Source organism: Loxodonta africana, chromosome 1 (assembly GCF_030014295.1).
Source record: "Loxodonta africana isolate mLoxAfr1 chromosome 1, mLoxAfr1.hap2, whole genome shotgun sequence".
NCBI lineage: Eukaryota > Metazoa > Chordata > Mammalia > Proboscidea > Elephantidae > Loxodonta > Loxodonta africana.
Window position 1 is genome coordinate 112602578 of NC_087342.1, and position 23236 is coordinate 112625813.

The window sequence follows — 23236 nt, forward strand, 5'->3', positions numbered from 1 at the left end:
GAATTCTTTCTCCTCTCTATCTGTATTATCCCTGCCAGGAAGCCTATTTAATTTCCTTATTTTAAATATCATCTACATGTAAATGACTCCTAAATTATTCTCTTCAGCATAGACCCTTAAATGCCGTAACTTTTATCAAACACTTGATAAATACTTGATAATTTTCTTGAATAACTAGTATGTATTTCTGACTTAACATGACCAACACAAAACTCCCACCCCATCACCAACAATCAGTCCTCCCCTGTTCAATAAATATTAATGCCTTCCATGCAGTAGGTCAAATATGCAGAGGTTGTTCTTGATCCTTCTTTTTCATTTACCTCAACTGCACTGTAATATGGGACAAGCTTTTGTAAGAGATTCATGGGCCTTTTATTGCCCAAACTAGAGGTGGACCTTAGGCTTAGACTAAAATCAGACTAACTAATATCCTTGGCCCCTTTTCCAGGGTCGATCCTCAAATATAAGCTGGTTCAGTACTGCCACTATGCAACGAAAAATTTCAAGTAATATTACATTCAGAGGAAAAGGAGGGAGGGTCCAGTTGTTCCACTATAGGCTTATGCACTATAATACATATTATTGATACATCCATATAATATTAATACTTCAGCTTAAACTTTATCTGGGTATGTGTAGTTCAGATGGCCCTGCCCATGCTGCTTGTGCTGGGAGGTAGAATAAGGGAAGAGACCTGACATTACCCCAGAGATGCTCTCATTACAACTCTCCAAATACAGTAACCCACATGCATACACACACACACATACACACATACTTACTTTTGTTCTATTTACTGTTTAATGGGTATTCACTCTATTTCCAGGTTGTTTTCTTTTTTAGGGGCTGGTGGGGGGGGGGGCTGTGAGCATGTTGTTGCCTCTGCAATGTTGCAATAAACTAAAATTTACAGTTTGTTGGTTTTGATTTTTTGTGTTCTAAATAGTATTTGTTTACTATTATTTTTCACTCTTTTTTCTCATTCAAAATTACAGAGCTGTCAAGCAGAGTAAGGATGTGGAAAACATGCTGGATGTCAGAAAGTCATGTTTCTGCCCCATATAACATCAACTACTTTAAAGAACATACTTGTGTTTCCTTGTCTCCATTTTCTCATCCCTGTCTGAACTTTCACAAGGCTCATGTGAAAAAAAAAAAAAGGGGGGGAACAACATAAATAAAACATGACAATATAAAGATTTGTATTAAGATTTCCATAGGAAAAGGCAACGTCTGTTTCCCTATCGGCCCTGACTCCAAGAAACCTAGAAGTCCTAATTCTTCATGACTCTGGTTTTCTATGTTTTCTAAATGATATTGTATAAAGAAAAAAACAAACACGTGTGTGTGTGTGTGTGTGTGTGTGTGTGTGGAGTCCTAGTTGCACAGTGGTTAAGAGCTAAGGCTGCTAAGCAAAAGGTCAGTGGTTTGAATCCACCAGTCATTCCATGGAAACCCTATGGGACAGTTTTACTCTGTCCTGTAGGGTCATCAACGGCACTGGGTTATAGGGTCACTACGAGTCAGAGTCTACTCAGCGGCAACGAACACATGCCCACCACTAAAACCACTTGCTGTAGAGTCTACTCTGACTCAGAGTACGGTTTCCAAAGGGTTTTCAATGGCCGATTTGTTGGAAGTAGATCCCCAAGCCTTTCTAGGTGGAAAACCTCCAAACTTCTGGTGCGCAAACAAGTGTGTTAACTCTTTGCACCGCCAGGGACCCCTATATATGTATCTTTACATTTTTTATTTATTCCATATACGTATATGATTTTTTCATATAAGCGATTCTAAAATACTTTTTAAAAATGAGTATCGGTTTTGATAAACTGATACAATATTGTACTTACAACTAGATTTTTTTTTTTTTTTTTTTAGAATGTTAATACTGTGGCTTACTTTCCTACCGCTAGTCTGCTTTGTTTCTCATTCACCCCTCTAAAATAGGCCTTCTTAACCTAGGCGTCATTGACATTTTCGGCCAAGTAATTATTATTTGTTGTGGGGTTGTCCTGTGCACTGTAGGAAGTTTAGCAGCCTTCCTGACCTCTGCCCACTAGATGCCAATAACCCACATCCCTCTCCCTAAGTGTGACAACAGAAAACGTCTCCAGACATTGCCACATGCCCACTAGGGGGCAAAATCACTTCTGGTTGAGAACCACTACTAACAAGAAAGGCTGTCCTGTGAGTGGGGAAACCCCAGTGGTATGGTGGTTAAATGCTATGGCTGCTAACCCAGGAAGCTGGCAGTTCAAATCCACCAGATGCCCCTAGGAAACTCTATGGGGCACTTATACTCTGTCCTGTGAGTTAGAATTGACTCGATGGCAGAGGGCTTGTTTTTTTTTTTTTTTTTTTCTTCCTATTAATTGGAATTGACTCCATGGCAGTGGGTCTTTTGGTTCCTTGGAGACGCTTTTACTGAGAGTTAAGGAATAAATTATGTCTTATTCCCATTTATATGTGTGAGACTTGATCAAATTTGGGAACGTATTTCCATAGCATAATGGAGAAGAGAATGAAAATCATGGAGAATTTTGGTGTTACTCCATATATATGTGCCCTGTTCACCTTATTAAAAATACATTTAAAAATTCTATTTATTATGAACTCAGCAAATTGTTAGGATCTGCACATGAGGTAAGAAGAAAAAAAGAACTACATTTATGTATTGAAAATCTACTATGGTTCATTCACTATGGTGTTTTTCATATATCATCTGTTATCCCACTTCAGTATAGCACAGTAGGTAGTAACTTAGGCTCTATGTTTGCCCTATCTCGGTTATTTCCTAGTTGTGCAACATTGTATACTCATTTAGCTTCTCTTAGCTACAATTTCCTCATTTGTACACATGATTGATAATAGTTTCTACCTCTTCTACCTCAGAGGATTGTTGTAATGTTTAAATGTGACAATGCATGAACAAAGTCCTTAACTCTTAGATGGCAATGGATTTGGTTTGTTTTTTCTGGTTATGCTTCAGATATCCCCAGATGTGAAATAGGAAACATCAGTCTTTCATCGTAATGAAACAGAGAAATTTACAAGTCTTTAAACTCCATGTCTTTTGAATGAAAGCCTTTCGAAATTCACTGATTTTTTTTCTCCTCTCTTGATTTAATTTCTTTTTGCATACACTGCCATTTTTTAAGCTTTTCAAACTTAGGATTTTAATGCTGTATGACAATTTCTGTCAGACTAACAGTGATAATATCCCTTGGCTTATTTGCAGTAACCATTAATGAGCTATTTTGAGACCAGTGTCATCCGTGAAAACAAAAATCTGAACACTCAAGAGTGGATGTATTTTTAATGTACTCTATGAATAATAATGACTGATTATAAATCAACTTAATATGTCAAAGAGAAGAAAGTAGAAATATCACCATTCCCTTCCTCGTAGTGTTTATCTTTGACATTATCATATTTACATGTTTTTAAAAAGACATAGTGTTAACACTATTTCACCATGTGATTTCAAGATTACAATACAGTCACGTAAAGAGCTTACTTTTTGTCAATTTGGGTGTCACAATGACACAGAAATAAGCCAAGAGCAATGACACAGTAATTGCATAGGTAATTGCTTGACTTTTTTTTCTGTCTCTAGAAAAACTACATTAGATATGGCAAGTAAGTGTAATATCATTAAGTCACCTCTTCAAATAGATGGTTCCTGGATAGCAAACTTTCATAGTGATTCTAATGGCAGAATCTGGAAGGTACTATGGATTGAATTGTGTTCCATGATAAAGATATGTTGAAGTCCTAACCCCCGGTACTTGTCAATTTGGCCTTGTTTGGAATAGGGTTTTTGAAGATATTATCAGTTAACATGAGGTCATACTAGTATAAGTTGGGTCCTAATACCATCTGACTGGTGTCTTATAAAAGAAGAGAACAGACAGGAGAATTACACAGAAGGATGGCCACATGACTATGGAGGCAGATGCAAGCCAAGGAATGCCAAGGATTGCCTGGAGCTAAACTCTTGACTACTAGCTCACAGGTTGGTTGTTCAAACCCACCTAGAGGTACCTTGGAAGTCAGGCCTGGTGATGTGCTGCCAAAAGCTCACAGCCTTAAAAACCCTGTGGAGCACAGTTCTACTCGGCACACATGGGGTCGCCATGAGTTGGAATTGACTCAATGGCAATGAACAACACTAGAACCTAGGAGAAAGGCATGGAACAATTTCTGCCTGAGAGCCCTCAGAAGAATCAATATGGCCGATTCTCTGATTTGGACTTCTAGCCTCCAGAACAGTAAGACTAATTTCAAAAGAAAAAATTTGAACTCTCTTTTAGTCAATAAGAAGCTTTTCAGAAGTTATTCTACTTGCAAGTTAGTAAAGGGCAGAATCTGATTTTGGTACTAAGTTTTAAAACAGGAAACTTTTATTTAAATTTTATTTTCCATTCAGTTTTTGGACATATGCCTTTTTCAAGTGTTGTCATAAAGCATTTATTGAACTTAACACTCTTTGAGTACTTTGCATTAGGTGTCGTGTCTTACGAAGGTGACTGTATTTGCAGTCCAAAGGCCTGAGTTTAGATCTGTTTAGGCCCTATTTACTAACTTCATGAACTTGGTTAAGCCACTTAATCTCTTTGAGCAGCTGTTTACTCATTGGCAAAATCAGGACAATGCATGCTTTACAGGTTTGTTGAAAGATAAGACCTGAGTATATACGTAAGTCACACTGTAAATAAATGCACAATATAAATGGAGCATTATCATCAGTACCAAACCACCAGAAACAAGAAGTATAAACATGGTTAAAACATGGTCCCTGACCACCAACAAGTTTATAGCCTCACTGGCAAAATATAAAATGATATGTAATTAAGGGACAAAGTTAGAGGCACGAGCCAAAAGTATTATGGAAGGATGTCCACACAAATGAGAGATTCAATCTCAATAATAGTAACAGCCTATTTCATGAACAAAATCAGGTTAAGCTTACCCCCTTCACTTCTCTCTCCTCTTAGCATTTGTATTAGTTTCCTAGGACTGTCATGACAAAATAACACAAAATTGATGCCTTGTAAGAAAAGGAATTTATTGTCTCATAGATCTGGATGCTAGTAGTCCAAAGCCAGGATGGTCACAGAAATGAGTTTTTTCCAAAGGTTCTAGGGGAAGATCCTTTCTTGTTCCTCCCAGCTTCTGGTAGCTCCAGGGATTCCATGGCTTGCAGCTGCAGCATAACTCCATAATCACATGGTTATCTTTCCTCTGTCTGACTTTGTCTATCATCTTCTGTTTTATAAGAATACCACACAGATTGGATCGGGACCCAACCTGTTCTGGTATGACATGTTAACTTGACTGATAACATCTTCAAGAACCCCATTTCCAAATAAGGTCAAATTCACACATACCAGCAGTTAAGACTTCAACATAACATTTTGGGGGACAAAATTAATCCATAACAACCTTCTTCCTCTTGGTTACTTGCCCTTCTATTCCATAGCTGCTTCCATGAAAACAATGTAAAGGCAAATCCAGAAGATATCAGATATAGGAAAGATGAAAGAAGAGCCCAAACACTGAAACACTTCAGACAAAGTCTAGTATAAGGATTTCCTAGTTAAGCAACTAACAATCCGATAGAGTTCATATTAGTTAAAACAAAGTTAAACTCATTGCCTTTGAGTTGATTCCAATTCATACTAGTTAGTTTTTATTTGTTTTGTTTTATTTTGGAGGGTGGAGGAGCTGAGGAAAGATTTAAAAGACAGTCTTCGATGAGAAAGAAAATATCACAAGGCAGAATGTTCCATGGGATATTACTAAAAGTCATATATGACCTGTGGTCACATACCATAGTCAACAACTCCTTTTCCTACAGGAATTCTCAAAGCCCCTAATATATCAATTTGCCTTCTGAAGCTTCATTAAGAAAATCTATCTGCAGAATTTATAAAATTCATTTGGCTCAGGAAATTGTAGTTTAGAATTCTGTGGGACTAAAACTCTGTGGAAAAGACTGTGAGAAATTATTTAATAAAGTTTAAAAGCAACTGGAAAGTGAGGGTATAGGGAAGGGTTAATAGAATAATGTTACAGCATGTTTAATAAAAAGCTAAGCTTTAATTTATTTTAAAAAGTATTAGAAATTATAACCTGATGCCATTGAGTCGATTCCTTATAGGGTTTACAAGGCTATAATCTTTACAGAAGTAGACTGCTCTATCTTTATTCCATGGAGTGGCTGGTGGGTTCGAACCACTGACCTTTTGGTTAGCAGCCAAACAGTTTAATCACTGTGTTACCAGGATTCCATATATTACCGCCATATAATTTCTCAAATAAGTCCGTGAAACTCTTTCTTTCAGATGTTGTGTGGGATTTTTAGAAACGTTCACCATTCCATTGCTGTTGCTGTCACTTGCAAATTACTGAAAGTGTTGGTTTACTCTCCCAGTGAACATTTATGGTGCCCACTTCAGTCCCTGATCCTTGATAGTTCATCACTGCACAGACATGCTAATAAAGGAGTTCCATTGTCCATTCAGGTGTTAGTGAAGCACTTGGCCACTAAGCAAAAGGCTGGTAGTTCAAATCTGCCAAAAGGCTCCTTGGAAGAAAGGCCTGGAGATCTGCTTCTGAAGAGTCACAGTCATGAAAACTCTATGAAGTACAGTTCTACTCCTCAACACATGGGGTCTCCATGAGTCAGAATCAGCTTGACAGCAATTGCTTTTTTATTTGTTTGGGGCTTTGTTTTGTTTTGTTTTTCTGTTTTTGTCCAACCAGGCAGTTCTCTTGGGCAAAGGCTTTTTAAATGGCTACAGGACCATTCTATTGCTCACAGGCCGGGCCTTCCTCTTATCCACTGGAAACAATTACTTTTCATGTATCATTAGTAGAAATGCAGTTATCTCCCCAACCCCAGCCCTCAACTTTCATGCTATATATTTTTCACTGATGTCAGGAACCGGTCCACTGTGGCCACAAAAATACAGGAGATACCAATCTCTTCTGGTGTGGTGGTGTGCATGTGTGTAACTCAACACTCTGATAATAATTCTTTCCACTGAAATTCTTTCTCATATGTTCAATAACCTCGTGATCTTATTAGCCGCAACTATTTTATATTTGCCAAGAAAAATTCCAACTTTTGTCTTAAGCCACTTCCTTTGAAAGTAAGCTTTGGTAGTTGTGATGGTTAATATTGTGTGTCAACTTGGCTAGGCCATAATTCTCAGTGGTTTGGCAGACATTATATGATCACCCTCCATCTGGTGATCTGATATGAGCAGTCAATCAGTTGGAACAGGAGTTTCCTTGGAGGTTTGGCTTGCATCCAACGTATATGGATGTTCTGGCAAAGCTCCTGCTCCCTCTCCATCCTGCGTCTCATTATCCCCTGACCTCTGGTTATTGGGACGTGAGCCAGCATATGACAGCTAACCTGGAGATTTTGAATTCACCAGCTCCTGCAACCCTGTCAGTCAGGAGAAGCCTTCAGCCTACTGCCTGACTCATGGATTTGAGACTTGCCAACCTCCACAATTATGTGAGCCATTTCCTTGAAATAAATCTCTCTGTATATATTTCTATATATGCTTCACTGGTTTTGCTTCTCTAGAGAACCCAGCCTAAGAAATTTGGTACTGAGAGTGGTTCTAGGAGAACAAAATCTTAAGGATGTGTTTTCTGAACTGGTTCTCAAATCTAGCTAGTCTTAAAGGCACTAATGACTCTGTCTCCAGTAGTAAAGAACCCGTAACCCCTTGCTGTGGAGTCAATTGCAAATCATAGTGACCCTACAGGACAGAGAAGAACTGCCCCATAGGGCTTCCAAAGAATGGCTGGTGTATTCAAACTGCCGACCTTTTGGTCAGCAGCCAAACACTTAACTACTCTGCCATCAGGGCTTCCCAGTAGTAAAGAGGGTGCTGTTAATCCATGGTATGAGGTAGCAATAGAAATATGAAAAATATCACCAGCATTGGATCAAATATTGGTGAGAGACAAGGGTCTAGGTGATTGAGTATTTGATACTTTTCTACAATTTTGTCAGACTGGGAAGTATAAGAAAGCTGGTTGGTTGGTCCTACTTTCGCTAGGCAAAGTGGTGAAAGAAAAGGATGAGCTCAGGGCTTCAGAGTCACAGCTCAAGTGCTGAATAGAAGACCTGAAAGTTACCACTTGTATCCTGAAAGAAAATCTTATTTCTTGAAGTAACAGAGCTGATATCGCCAAAAAACAAACCCAGAATTTTATCTTTGCAGTAGTCTTGTGCCTTGCTTTGAATGTGGGAATTCTTGCTCTCAGCTGTTTAGTTTTTTGGTATTTGGAGCCTTGGCCAAAACAAGACAAACAGCCCCAATTAGCACCCTGTTTTACATTACAAAGGCAAAAGACAATTCATTCACTCACTCATATATTCCTTCATTCATTCAACTTAATTTATTGAAGGTTGACTAGCATTTGAGATCCAAAACAGGCAGAAAAATTGACCTTGGTAAGAAGAGGAACATTCGTTTGCATCTAACAAGAGGGGAAAGAGTGAAAGGCTGTTACAGATGCAGGTAGTTTGTAACTTTGGTGACAGTTTAAGCTTATTTTTTGTTATTGTTGAGACTATACAGAGCAAAATATACATGAATTCAACCTTTTGTACATATGCAATTCAGTGACATTGACTACATTCTTCGAGTTGTGCAACCATTCTCACCCTCCTTTTCTGAGTTGTCTTTCCCTCATTAACGTTAACTCACTGCCCCCTAAGATTCCTAACTAATCTTGGAGTTGCTGTTGTCACTTGATTCCGTATAGATAATTCTTTAAGCTTTTTTTTTTTTTATTCCAATCCCAATGTTCTTCGTTTTCAGCTGCATACAAAATAGGTTGTTTAAAATATTATGGTATATGCATGATGAGATCTTGGCAAGAAAGTTTTAGAAAATAGAGACAAAGGTATCATCACCATTTTTGAGGAAAGGGTAAATACTCTTATTTTACTTTATATGGGATCAAATATAGTATATAGCTATAAGCACTATTATTAGCCAAGAATTTTTATTATTGAAGCACAGTAATGAATTAAGTTGAAAAAAATAAATGAAATTGAGGGTTAAAATTGCCTACATTTGCTGAAAAGCCAACATTCCAAGTGCCATCAATTTATTATTCTCAACAAAGAGCTTTAAGACAGCAAACTGATTGTTTCAAGGTACGCTCCAAATTTTATTAAAGCCCTCTAAGTAACAATTATGAAAAAACATTTGTAATGTTCAATTGTTGTGTTATACATTGTGCAATTAGACCCAGAGAAACCCATTACTTATTTGTCACCATCTAGAATTCGTAGCTCTCTATGCCTTGCTATGCTTTATTACTGTTTGGCTAAAAATTAAAAGAATAAAATTCACTGCATTTTGTATGCTGCAGAAGGAAATATTTACTATTCTCAGAGCATCATGTGGTTGTACAAATGCACAAGAGTTATGCCAGTATTTAAAAAAAAAAAAAAAATCACCTTATACCTCTGTCATGTGAATGACAAAGGGAAAATTGCTTCCTCCTCCCAAGGGAAAAATCATGGAATTGTGGAATTTAAAACTCTAGGAGGCCATTAAAACTGTTTTCTTTCAGAAGGTGTCTAAGACTTCAGATTTTAAGGAAAGCAATCAGACTACTCATCCCAGAGGGATGTCTCAAATCCCAACTTCAACAAGCAGCTATGACTAAAAATTCCAAGGTGTCCTGTGATGCCTCCCTCTTTGCTAAGCTGTCATAGCTATTTTTCATGTCATGTAGAGACAGGGATGTAGTTAAGAACATAGACTCAGGAGTAGGAGTCTTTGGGTTTGCATTTCAGTTCTAGAAACTCTTCATTGGGGGACATTGGATTTCCCCTTCCTCTGTCTCAGCCCCACCTCTGTCAAGTGGGGATAATAATACATTTACCTCAGAGGGTTGCTGAGATTTAAATCAGAACAGTTCCTGGTGCATAACAAATGTTTTTTATAAGCGTAACCATTATTATTAATAAATAACCATAAACTTCCTTGTAACAACTTTTACTTTGTCTTGTATTTATAAGTTAAATAATTTCTCAAATCCTAAAGTCAAGTATTTTCTTGTCTCTTTCAAGCTCAAGGCACATAGTGGGTACTCAGAAAAACTTTTTCAAATAAGTGTAACCTTGGTATGTCTTGGTAAAAAGTGAGAAAATGTATTTTGTGCAAAGAGGCAGATTCACTATAAAATAGGTTATAAAATGTTGCAAAGAATATGGTTTAAATCAGTAATGAGACAAAAAAAAAGGGCTAAGGTAGGCATTTGATAGAGCAAAGAAAAATTAGCGTGAGGATTAAAATGTAGCATAATTTTTTCTTTAAATTTCTACTTGGTCTCAAGTTCAGTGAAAGGAAACTTGAAGTAGAAAGCAGACCCTTTGCACTAACAAGTTTTATGTAGAGAATAACCCAGTATTCTCTCCTGGAAAGGAAAATTAAGGAGAATTGGTAAACTGGTGCTAAAGAACTTTTGAGGAAAATTTCTATAAAGTTTTGAAAAATATTATGGTCATGGACAAATGTGAATATATTTTCCTTTTAGGTTAAAAGATTTAGAGTCAGTTAGAATCCTTGGGTGGCACAAACAGTTAAGCGCTCACTACTAGCCGAAAGGTTGGTAGTTCAAACCCACCTAAAGGTGCCTCAGAAGACAGGCCTGGTGATCTCCTTCCCAAAGGTCACAGCCTTGAAAACCCCATGGAGCAGTTCTTCTTTGCACATGTGGGTTCGCAACTCAAAGTAACTAGCAACAACGGCAGGATTACCTGAAGCTTTGTATAACAAACTTATTCTTTTACTTACATAGAAAACCCTAGAGTCAACCTTGAGTCTCCTCCTCTCCACGCACACTACATCCAACACATCAAGAAATCCTGTTGGTTCTACTTTACAAATATACTCAATTTGCAATGTTTTCACAAGCCAACATCATCGCCCTGACCCACCTCCCTTGCATCTCTGCCTGAATAACAGCAGCAGCCCGCCCACCTGTTTCTATGTTCTTTCTGCCTTTGTCTTTCTACAGTGTTGTCCATAAGAACATTAGAGTGGTTCTACTAAAATATAAATCAGATCATGGATCTCCTTTCTCAGAAATCTCCAAAGACTCCCTACCTCATCCCCCACTCCCACCCAAACAAATCCCGAGTTGTTAAAATGGCGTATAAGGCCCTACTTGACTCTGCCCTGACACCTCTCTGCTCATCTCCTGCATTCTTCCCACCACTCGTGCTGCTCCCGCCACACTGGCCTCTGGCTCTGCTCTACATGCCATGCGTGGTCTGCCAAAGGCCGTGGTGCTACTGTTCCGTCCACCCGAAATGCTCTTTCCCGTATCTCAGGTCTAGTAACCTCCAGTCCTGAGGGTCTCTACTCAGACATAACCTTTCCTGTGAGGCCTTCCATAACCATCCTAACTACTTCCCAAACCCTTTTTCCTCTATTTTTCTCCATAGCATTTATTCTATCTGAAGGATTTCATAGATACACACAACACAGCTAAAAGTTTTTTGTTTGTTTTCATGAGGCAGAAGCATATCTATTTTCTTCACTACTATGTCCTCAGGATCAAAGCAATGTAAAGCTGAACATATTAATAAGAGCACATATTTGATTACTTCTAAATCTATATCCTTAAGCTTAACTATTCTCAGCTCGAATGCAATTAAGTATGTTATATAACAAATGACTCCTCCTCCTGTGAGGACTATTTCAGAGGCTGAACCCTCTACAGACTACATTACCAGGGGCCCTTGCCCTCCTGCATCCTGTTGGGTTTAGGCTGTAGAGTCACCGGAAAGAGATCAAAAGGTGTGCCCCACTCTCAGCTTAGTTCTGACAGTGGCTGCTGCAGCTCTAGCCCCTTCCAGCCTAGATATTGTAACAGCTTCTGCTGCTGCTAGTGTCTCGCTCCCTACTGAACCCTTTCTGGTTCTCTGCACCTTGGACACACCTCTGTAAATAGCTGTTTATTAAATTATTTCTTCCAGTTGCTATGGAACCTATTTAAACTCATGGCAACCCCATGTGTGTCAGAGTAGAACTGTGCTCCATAGGGTTTTCAAGGGCTGCTTTTTTGGAGGTAGACTGCCAGGCCTTTCTTCTGAGGCATCTCTGGGTAGATTCAAACCTCCAGCCTTTCAGTTAGCAGCCAAGCACATTAACCTTTTGCACTACCCAGGGACTCCTAAATTATTTCCAGGGAAACTCTTTTGAGTGTGCCATCTGTTTCCTGCTGGGGCTCTGACTGATCCATCTGTCATGAATTCTAATCTTAATTCTGCAAAAGTAGTCATGTACCACTCATAAACAGAAGCTGGCAGCCAATCTTCCAAAATACAAACATAATATGCATTGAAAGATGGGATTTTCTTCACAGAGAAGCATAAATAATTCAGAAATTATTAACCACCTCTGAATAAGCAAGTACTCAGCTGCATACTGTGATTTATATTCTCTTGATTTTTTTCATACAAACTTCAACAGAATAGCATTTCCCATCCTCTTTTATGCAAAGTCTGTTTACGTAAAAGATAAACTAGGAAAATAGTCTCCTGATGTTTACAGTATTCTCATTTCATCTCTAAAAGATGTGTTTCTTTGAATAGCGATTGTGAACACGAAAGCTATTTTCTGTGAGTTGGGTTTTTTTTTCTTCTCTGCAACTCCTTCAATTTTTTATTCTTTCTGTAGTTCATTTCTCATTCTTAGTGGGAAATCCCCAGAGCCACTTCTTTTAGAGAAATAATTTATTTGCAGTCCGCCATCAGGACCGTTATCATCTGTAGATTGAAATCCATGCCTCCCATTAATCAACTTGATTTAAACTTCCCCTCTGCCTGCCCTTATTTCTTCCCTCATTCTTTCTCTGATCTTCCTCTCCCCACTGCCTCATCTCCTTTTGACTATTCGTGGGACAGATATTTAGTCTGTGTGTAGGTATATTTAGTGTTTTTATTTGGTTTATATTATGCAATTAGTTTATAATTAGTTACGTGTTAAGGACAATGTTTCCCAGCTAAGTTTTCTCAGCCATACAGCGTGATATCCCTGAAATCCGAACAAGGCAGCACCTTAAAGGCTTGCTCACTAGACGGATAGTATCTCTGTAAATAGAAACAAGATAGGTCAATTGCGTGGAATCTCCAAACCCTAGAATGGCTTGTTTCAGTTCTTTGGAAGGTGAGGATAATCAGAGCACTTTTTCAAGATACTGGCAGGTTAGCTCTAATTATACCCTGCCAATAGAAGAATGTTGAAAGGTCAAAATTCATTTGGCCCTGGGCACTGACTCTGATATCATGAAAAAAAGAGAGAAACCTAGAGAAAGAGTGGGAGCATATATACGTGCCATTCATCTTCCCTCTAAAGCAAGAGTGTTTTTATTATTAGGAAGTGTCCATAATGGGAATATATAGTATGGTGACTTTTAAATGTGCACATCTGACTCCACTGGTCTCACTCCTTTGGAAGCAAGGAAGAATGAAGAAAACTAAAGATACAATGGAAAGATTAGTCCAAAGGACTAACGGACCACATTTACTATGGCCTCCACCAGACTGAGTCCAGTACAACCAGATGGTGCCCGGTTATCACTGACTACTCTGACAGGGATCACAATAGGGTGTCCCTAACAGAGCTGGAGAAAAATATAGAACAAAATTCTAACTCAAAAAAAAAAAAAGATGAGACTTGCTGGCCTAACAGACACTGGAGAAATCCTGACAGTATGGCCACCAGACACCCTTTTAGCTCAGTAATGAAGTCACTCCTGAGGTTCATCCTTCAGCCAAAGATTAGACAGGCCCATAAAACAAAACGAGACTAAAGGGACACACCTGCCCAGGGGCAAGGACTATAAGGCAGGAAAGCTGGTAATAGGGAACCCAGGGTTGAGAAGAAAAAGTGTTGACATGTTGTGGGGTTGTTAACCAATGTCATAAAACAATATGCGTACTGACTGTTTAATGAGAAACTAGTTTGTTCTGTAAACCTTCATCTAAAGTACAATAAATAGTTTAAAAATATATACACATCTGAGAATGTAGCATCAAAGAGGTGAACATCCTACAAAAACTCACAATTCTTATGTGAATTAAATATTGCAGTAAGACAAAATGGTTCCCTTTTATTGCCTGAGAGCTTAACTTTAAGCACAGCATAGGAACAAAACAAATTCTAGTGCTTTAGAGTTCAACCTTGTGCTGAAAGGTTAGTCCTTCAGATACATGGAAGGAATGCACACCAAAGAATATTTGTCACAAAAGACTTTGCTATCGTCTGCCTTAATCATTGGCTCTGTTAAAAATTATTTATGTTTCTCAATGATTTATAATTCTGAGATATCAAAGGATGTCAAACTCAGTAAAATGGAGAACCTCAGCTAAAGAAAAATATACTTGGTGCATTTAACTAATGATCTCATATTGTTTACTGTATTCTGAGTATAATTTGTAATTTTCACATCTAGCCAAACCCAACTGTCCTATGTCTTCCTGATTTCTACTGCTACCTTGGTGAATATAACCAAAGCAATGTGGTGCTGCTTTCAACACAAGATCAGACTCAAAGTATTGGTAGAAAAGTAAGTAACTGAATAACAAAATCCATTATTCTAGGCCTCAAAACTCTCACTTGAGAAATCAGGAGATTATAGCAAATGACCATTTAGGTAAACTCCAAGATGTTGTAATTCACAAATAATTTATATCCAAAAAGACAAATGTCCCAGTATGATTTAAATCTATTCAATCTAAGTATATTACTAATAAAAACAGTACATTAATTTTGTTACATAACTACAGTGCTATTGCTGCAGAACAGTTTTTGTGAAGGTATCTGTTTAAATCATAGGATCTGGAGACCTCCAGTAGTTTGGAACAGACCAATACTCCTGCCAAAAACAGCCAATAAAGATACGATTTAAAGAAGTCATCAGTTTCAAGGTATCGGGAGCTACAGAAAAAATGAGGATCAAAGGGACTAAGATTATAAAAAGGAGAGGCTCAGAAAAATGATCTCATTGAAAGCCACCTTTTCCAAGGGGTCATTTGCCAATTCTGAGAATGGGCTAAAGTCTGAGAATTCAGACTTTGCCTGGAAATAGGACTGTTTCTAAAAGACAGAAAAAACAACAAAGCTTTAGTGATCATGCGGAGCCAGAATAACAGAACTGTAGAATTAAGAGATCTCAACACATAGTAGGCTTCCATCTCAAGATATTGCTAAATTCTTAAGCTATACAGGGCAAAGGATTAAAGAACTGAACTGAGGAACTCTAAAATGCAGAATGGAATTTCCCTTAGTCTCATGGCATTACGACAAAGATCTACATAGGAAATGGGCAGGTGAACTCACAAAGATTATCCTCTAGGGCCCCCGGAGAGCTATAACCTAGGAGCAGAGAGTAGAACATATGTAGATGGAGCCTTACTAAAACGGCAATCTTGCCTCAATTCAATATAGTCCTTAATCAGATTAAAATAATCAGGTCCAGGAATAGTGAGCCCTCTAAGGTAGATGATATCTAGATTCTCGATAATATTTTTTATACTTATTGTCAAGCATTCAATCAAAAATCACTAGGCATGATTTGGAAAAAAGATAAAACTAGATATTCACTATATACTGGTGATTCAGATACTGGCTTTAGCAAAGATTTTAAATTAACTCTGATCAATAAGGCCAAAAAAAAAAAAAAGGAAAATATGAAGAAAAGAGAAAAAATAAAAATTCAAGAGAATTGAAATCTATAAGAAAAAAAGAAATGGATATTCTAAAGCTGAAGAGTAAAATGTCTTAATTTAAAAACCTGTGGATACGAGACATGGCAGAAGACAGACTAGTATTAAGGAAAATTAGTAATTAGAAAATATCCAAATTAAGCATAAGAAAGGGAAGAAAATGAAAAGTAGATAAAATAGTACAAGGGATATGTGGAATACAGTGAAAAAGCCTAGCATACCCTTAATTGGAGTTTCAGAATGAGGGGAGAGAGAGAATGAAGCAAACATAATATCTGAAGACAAAATGGGCAGTAATTTTCCAAAAGCAATAAAAGACATCAACCTAGAGAGTCAAGAAGTTTAGCAAGACATATGCTAGATAAATAGAAATAATATGACTTGGGAAAAAATAAAGTTTTATTTAAGACTTTTTTTTTTCTCTCTCTCATTGGATACTTTTAATATTCAATTTGTGCTGTGAGATATCGGGACTAAAATATATTCTCATGGTTTTTCACCAGGTTATTTCTATTTTCCATTTTAGAGTTATATCATTTATCCCTATCAGGCACTTTGAAATATAAATTAGAAGTGTGAAGGGAACTTAGGTGGAAGAAGTAAGCAGTCAAATGACCCTTGACATCCAATTGATTAGCTATTCCTAAAGTAGTTAAAGCAGTCTTTAAAAGTACACATGAAGCTGAATCACCAAAAATAATAAATGCTAACATTTTAATGCAAAGCTTCAAAGTAATCCAGGTTTATTAATATAGTGTTGAAGCCAAGTTACTCATAGCCCAAGAGTTGGGATAGGCTCCAGGGAAGGAAAATGAGAGCAGCTAACAAAATTCTCTCTCCACCTGCAGCTAAGAATTATACTTCTAGTTATGAATATCTCCTGAGGGGATAAGGGTGTCTAGATAGCAGAGGAAAATGACAGTGCCAATGAAAGTAAGATTACTTCATAACACAAACCACTGATGAGGGGGAAATGGCTCAAATTTAAGTATTCATAAAGCATGCTATTTCCTGTTGTTGATACTAGTATTATCTAGTATCTATCATCTGTCTACCTACCTACCTATCTACCTATCATCTCTCTCTCTCTCTCTCTCTATGTGTCTGTCTGTCTATCTATCTGCCTATCTATCTATCTGTTTAATCTATTTCCTACCACCAAAGGTATCAGGGATTCCTCTTTATGGGTCATACCTCTAGAAGGGCTGTTTTCTCTTCTGATAGTCAATATTTGTTGAGCTTTCAAATACTCAAAAGCCCTAATACCTAGTTCCTCACATCAACAAATAAATCTTTGTTACACAGATAAAGACACTGAGAAGCAAAGGGGTAAAAGTGACCTCATTAAAGTCATACAACTAGTAAATGGAAGAGCTAGGACTTGAAGCTAGTAACCTTAATCTAAAATCCATATAATTTCCATTGTACTATATTATATTTCACTTCTCCTATAGGGTTTCTCCTGTCATTTTGTCATTCTCAGCACCATATACTAAATCTAGGCTTAAAGTGCCTCATTAGTAGAAACAAGTTCTTACTTTAAACTTATGAAATTCCACCAACCTGTATAGTGTAGCTGTGAAAGTCAAGTGTATCTTGGCTCTTTTGGAGAAACTTACTGAAATTTTACCAATAGTTTACCAACATACTTAATTTTACCAATTCTTCATGTACACCAGACAAACCTAGATGACTCCTTCCCAATATTAAGAGTTGGACATGTTTAGTGCCACTAGGACAACTCTATTCTTAGCATAGGAGGAGTTAGCAGGCACTTTGACCTGGTGCCATCTATCTTCAAACATATTCAGCTACCTCCTATTGACAGAAATAGAGTTCTAAGCCCTGGGATTGGGGCCACATTTTATTCTGAATTGCAGATGACTTCACACCTTATCAGAAATGCATTTTTACCATGCTTTGTTCTGCTCAACTCTTCACTTTTTAATATTAATACTGTATCTTTCAATTAAGTACACCACTACTTACAGGTTATGTTTCTCAGTTTATCTTGACTTAAGTTCATGGAGAGTTTCCTTCATCATTATTTTATAAACTGCTTACTGGGAATAAAATATAAACAAAGCCGAGTTTTCACTCTCAGAAATTTCAAAGTCTACTGAGGAAGACAGACACATGCATAGACGATGTTAATGATGAATTATAAATTCCCTAAGAGAAATGGGCCCAAGGTCCAGATTTTTTTTTTCTCCCACATCCCCACATGTTTTCTCTTATTTCCTTCATCTTAGTGTTTACTACCGTTGATGGCACCAAACTTAATTTTACATTTCAAACTTTCTTGGTTATTTTGGTGTCAAAAGTTAGCAGAAAATGGGTATAAATAAGAATTAAGTGAAATGTTTATTATTTTACTTCTTAACCAGAATAGGTTAATCTTCATCCAGATAAGGATATTACAAAAAAAGAAGAGTCTGTCACTTTCAAGCTTCAGGAAAAATGATAAAGAAATGCTGTTATCTCCTAAACCCCACCATTTAAACTCTACCAGAGAGCCTTAGCATTGTTTTGCTTAATAAATGAAGTTCCTAAAATATGTGTAAATTAATTGAGTGAATTTCATTCATACATGTGTTGTAGCAATTAAAACTTCAGGGTGATAAACATAATTAACAAGACAACACCAGTAATGCATACAGTACCCTATAATTTCTACCCATTTTTTATTACTACTCATAAAAAAAAAAAAAACCTTCAAAGTTCATTATCTCAAATTTTCATGAAACTAAGTGACTATAATTAAAAGCTCAATCACTCCTCCATGTGTCTGTTAAAAAAGGTCTCATGGGCCTTGCTGAAGGAAGCATGATTTGAGTTGCTTTATTTGGAAAAATATCAGTTTGAGCAGATTTTTACATTAAAAGTGCCAGAAAATGCACCAAATCATGCATAAAAGAGAATTAAATAAAGTAGCAATTAACAAAGATAATGACTTTTTCTTATTTTAACTCCAACAACTATTAACTGCCACTATGATTTATTATTCTCCTTTCTTTGATGAATATGAGGACTATTTTTAAGAGGCCTGAACTCAGCTAAACTCGTGTACTCTACGGTATCTCAGTTAATGGACACTGTTAGGAAAATTTATAAGGGAAAAAAATCCCTGGCCGAAATTCAGCTATAGGGAAATGGCTTTATTGGAGAATTCATGATGAATACTTTGAAATGTATATGATCCTCCCTGACAGCTCATCTTAAATTTCAAATGCCTTGTGTTTCTGAGCGTTACTCTGGGACTGTTTCCATACTCCCTTGCTGCCATACTTGGTTGTTGATAGTCCAAAGACAAAACAATCAAAAGATTGGTAGGCAAAATGTTTGGGAAAGTACTTGGCTAGGAATCATGGTGGTCATAGCCATCCTCTAAGATGGCCCCCAATGATCCCTACCTCCTGGTATTTGTATCTCCTGGTATCTGTTGATGTGATTAATAGGTTATAGCAAAAATGATGGTATATCAATTCTGAGATTAGGTTATAAAAGACACCATAAGTTCCATCTTCATTTCTCTATTTCTCAGGTCTTTTGCTGCAGAGGAAATAAGCCGTCATGTTGTGAGCAGGCCAAATAGAGAGGCCCATGTTGTGAGGAACTGAAGACTTTTGCCAATAACCACATAAGTGACCGTAAAAGTAGCTCTTCCTAGCCCAGTGAAGCCTTCAGATGACTGCAGTCCTGGCTAAGAGTCTCACTGCAATCTCATGATAAACCCTGACCCACAACCACTTAGCTAAGCTGCTCCCAGATTCCTGAGCTTCAGAAACTGTGAGATAATAAATACATGTCATTTTAAGCTGCCAAACTATGGGGTAATTTTCTATGCAGCAATATATAACTACTATAATGACCATCAGCCTGATTTCAATAAAAAGTTCTAATGAATGGGTTGAGGGAGGAAGGTATTAGATATTTATATCTGAAAAACAAAGGTCTTGTAGTCAAACCTCAGATTTGTGTACAGAGTACTAGACACAGAGAGCTGGGGCAAGGGCCAGTTTTTGTAGCCTTAAGTTCCAGTTGGACAAGCAAATTTGTCAAGAAGTGGATTCTGACAGTAAAAGGACATTTAAGTTTAATGTCCACAGGGGATGAGAAATCAGGTAGGGAGAGGTGTATAGACTAACACTTTTGGAGTAACATGATCTAGCTCCTGCCTGGAAATCCAACCCATTTCTGCTATCCACCCCTATCTCAGTATGCTGTAGTCATGTTGACTTTCCATCAGCTCTTAGAAAAGGGCAAACTCATTCCTGTCTCTAGACCTTTGAAACACTCCTCGACCAGCACTTAGCATAGCAGGCTCCATTCCTGACCACTGTTTGTGAGTAAATCCACAGTCTGCTATTCCTCTCCTAAAACTTGTCATAGTCTACAATCATTTTATGTATTCATTTACTTGTTTCCTGTTTTCCTCACTAAAATTTAAAGTCCTTGAGGGCAGAGATACCTCCCTTCTTTGTTCACGCCTATATCCACTGAACTTAACACAATCCCTGGCATGCAGTAGACACTCAGAACATAACTGTACAATATTGTTAGAATCCAGATCAGGCGATTCCTCACAACTAGAGGTATAATTATAAGTAATCTCAGAACTGGGGCTATTTGCCCTTTGCCTGCCTTTTAAGCATTTATGGGAGCAAATAAAGGTAACAGGGAAACATTTCCCAATTAAGATGAATTCAGTAGAGAGCTGTTTTGTCCAGGGCTTCAAACCAGTTCTTTCTGGTTTGAACTCCTGCTAAGAATTTGCATTTCCACCCCAGATATATAGCATCAGAATCTACAGTTTAACAAGATCCCCAGGTGATTCTTATGTATAATAAATTTTGAGAACCACTGCTCTACTAGTGGTTCTTAGAATTGGTCTCTAACCAGCAGCAGTAGAATCACCTGGGAACTTGTTAGGACTGCAAATTCTCAGCATGAAGTAAGACACCACGAAGTGAACTGCCTATGGGGCAGGGACTAGCACGTGGTCTCTAGGAGCTGAGGATCTCAGCCTTAAAGCTGTAAGGATCTAGATTCTGCCACCAACCATGTGAGCCTGAAATAGCACCCCTAACCTCAGACAAGGATGCAGCACCTCCTGATACCTTGATTGTAGCCAGTAAGACCCTGAGCCGAGGGCCCAGCTAAGCCATGCCTGGACTCCTGAGCCAGGAAAACTGGAAGATAATAAATATGTGTTATTTTAAGTCACTAAGTTTATGGTAATTTGTTACACAGCAATAAAAAAATTAATGTAGAAGTAATACGTGAGGTTTAGAATTCTATGATCATACATCTGGACTCAATGAGAGGTGAGCAAAAGCCTTCTGCTCACATAAATTATGTGAAGAAAGGCTCTCCTGTTAATGTTTGTACCTGTCTGAGGGCCTTTGTGTCCTGGTAGTCTCAAATTGTGTTCTCAGCTCTACCATTTATCAGCCAAATGATTTGCAACAAGTTCTTTTAGTTATTTGAGACTTAGTTTCCTCATTAGCAAAAGAGGATAATAATAATAACGGCTCCGTAGTATTGTTGTGAGGATAAAGGTAATATATGTAAAGTGCCTAGCACAGAGTAACCAAAACCAAAACCCAAACCTATTGCCGATGCAATTCTGACTCATCGCAACCCTATAGGGCAGAGTAGAACTGTCCCCATAGGGTTTCCAAGGAGCATTTCTCAATGCCATTCTTTACACTTGCAATACCCCTCTCCATTTTTTATATGTATTTAAATCTCATATATACTTTTAGACTCAGCGGACATCGTTTTGTGATTACATTTTGCCAGTCCTGAGCTAGACTGCAAGCTCCTGGAAGATGGGAACGTGTTCTTTTCATGCATCCTGCATATATTAAAATCGTTGTTATCCTTGTTATAACATAGATGCCCATGTCACACTCCAGCTCAGATGGCTCTTTCCTGCCTCTGAGCTCAAATGCGTTTGTCATTTACACCATTTATTTGATAATTGAGGACTACCTTTCCTATTTAATATTAATACTGCTCTTGTTACTTGAATTTTCTTTTGCAAGTCTTATCTCCCAAAGAGATTTTAATCTTCTTAGGGTAGAATCATGCATGTTGTTTCTTAATATCCCATAGCTTGCCTATACCTGAAAACATGTATAAAAAAAAAACGAAACCCGTTGCCCTCGAGTCAATTCTGACTCACAGCAACCCTAGAAGACTGAGTAGAACTGCCCCATAGAGTTTCCAAGGAGTGCCTGGTGAATTTGAACTTCTAATCTTTTGGTTAGCAGCCATAGCTCTTAACCACTACGCCACCAGGGTTTCCAAAAACATATATACATTTGTTAGAAGAATAGAAGGTTAAGGGACTTGGGTGGAGATACTAGAGTAGGACATGGAGCTAAATATCCATGAGTTAAAACAATTTGAACTTTTACTTAGAGTTTAGATGTTTTGAAATTATGATATAGGATATTAAGTAGGTTTATTATTGCACCTTCCCTCTTTTTTTGAATACAGTGAAGTAGTTCTATTTCACTTAAGTATCACCAACCAACCAATTTTATGGTATTATGAAGTGTGAAGTTTGGCCTGGGAATTTTAATGAAAAATTAGTCTCCGAGAACATGTTGAAGAGTTATTTCTTTTTAATTAGAATTCATTTTATTTGTAGTGATTAATTTAAAACTAATTTAGGGTTAGATAAATGAGAACAATCTTGGGATCAAGAAACCGACTTAATCAACCATAAAGAAATAGCTATCTCTCAGTGTGAAATGAGAAACAAAACATTAATTTTATCTGGGAGATCAAACTTTTATCTAAGACAAAATACGAAGAGAAGGATTTGGGGAAGAAAATTTTAACTTTATATCAAAGCTGAGATTAAGAACACATGTTAATTTAATCACTGAAGAGGAAAGCTCGTAGCTTCGATTTACTGACTGAAAGCAATTTACCATAAGGTAACCTTCAGAAAGGTAAAATCTAGAAGTCAATAGTAGGATTTGTCTTCATAATTCATCTCATCTCCAATTATTGACCAATCTATTTTTATGTTTTCTAATTGATGCAGCATTTAGATGTCTTTAGAAACATTACATTTACAATTCATAGACTTTGTTAGAAAGCTATTAAAAGATTTAATGAATTTTTCTCTTTGCTAATTTTATGTAGTAATTTATTTTCACAAGCTATGTTGTTTGGCTCAATGTCTTTCTTTACTTGACTTTTTAACTATCCACCTTTTTTATTTCTTCTTTGCCAATGTCATCATCTATATAAACTATATTTCTTTCTTTTTCCTCCATTTATGCACTGCATTCCTATCTGGTTTCTTCCACAATAGGTAGATGAAGATGTAAGAACATCCATTTCACAGTTTGCACAATATTTAACTGTTCAGCTTCTTTGTTTTGTTGTTTTGTTTTTCCAGCAGAGGTGCCCCAACCGAAGGTA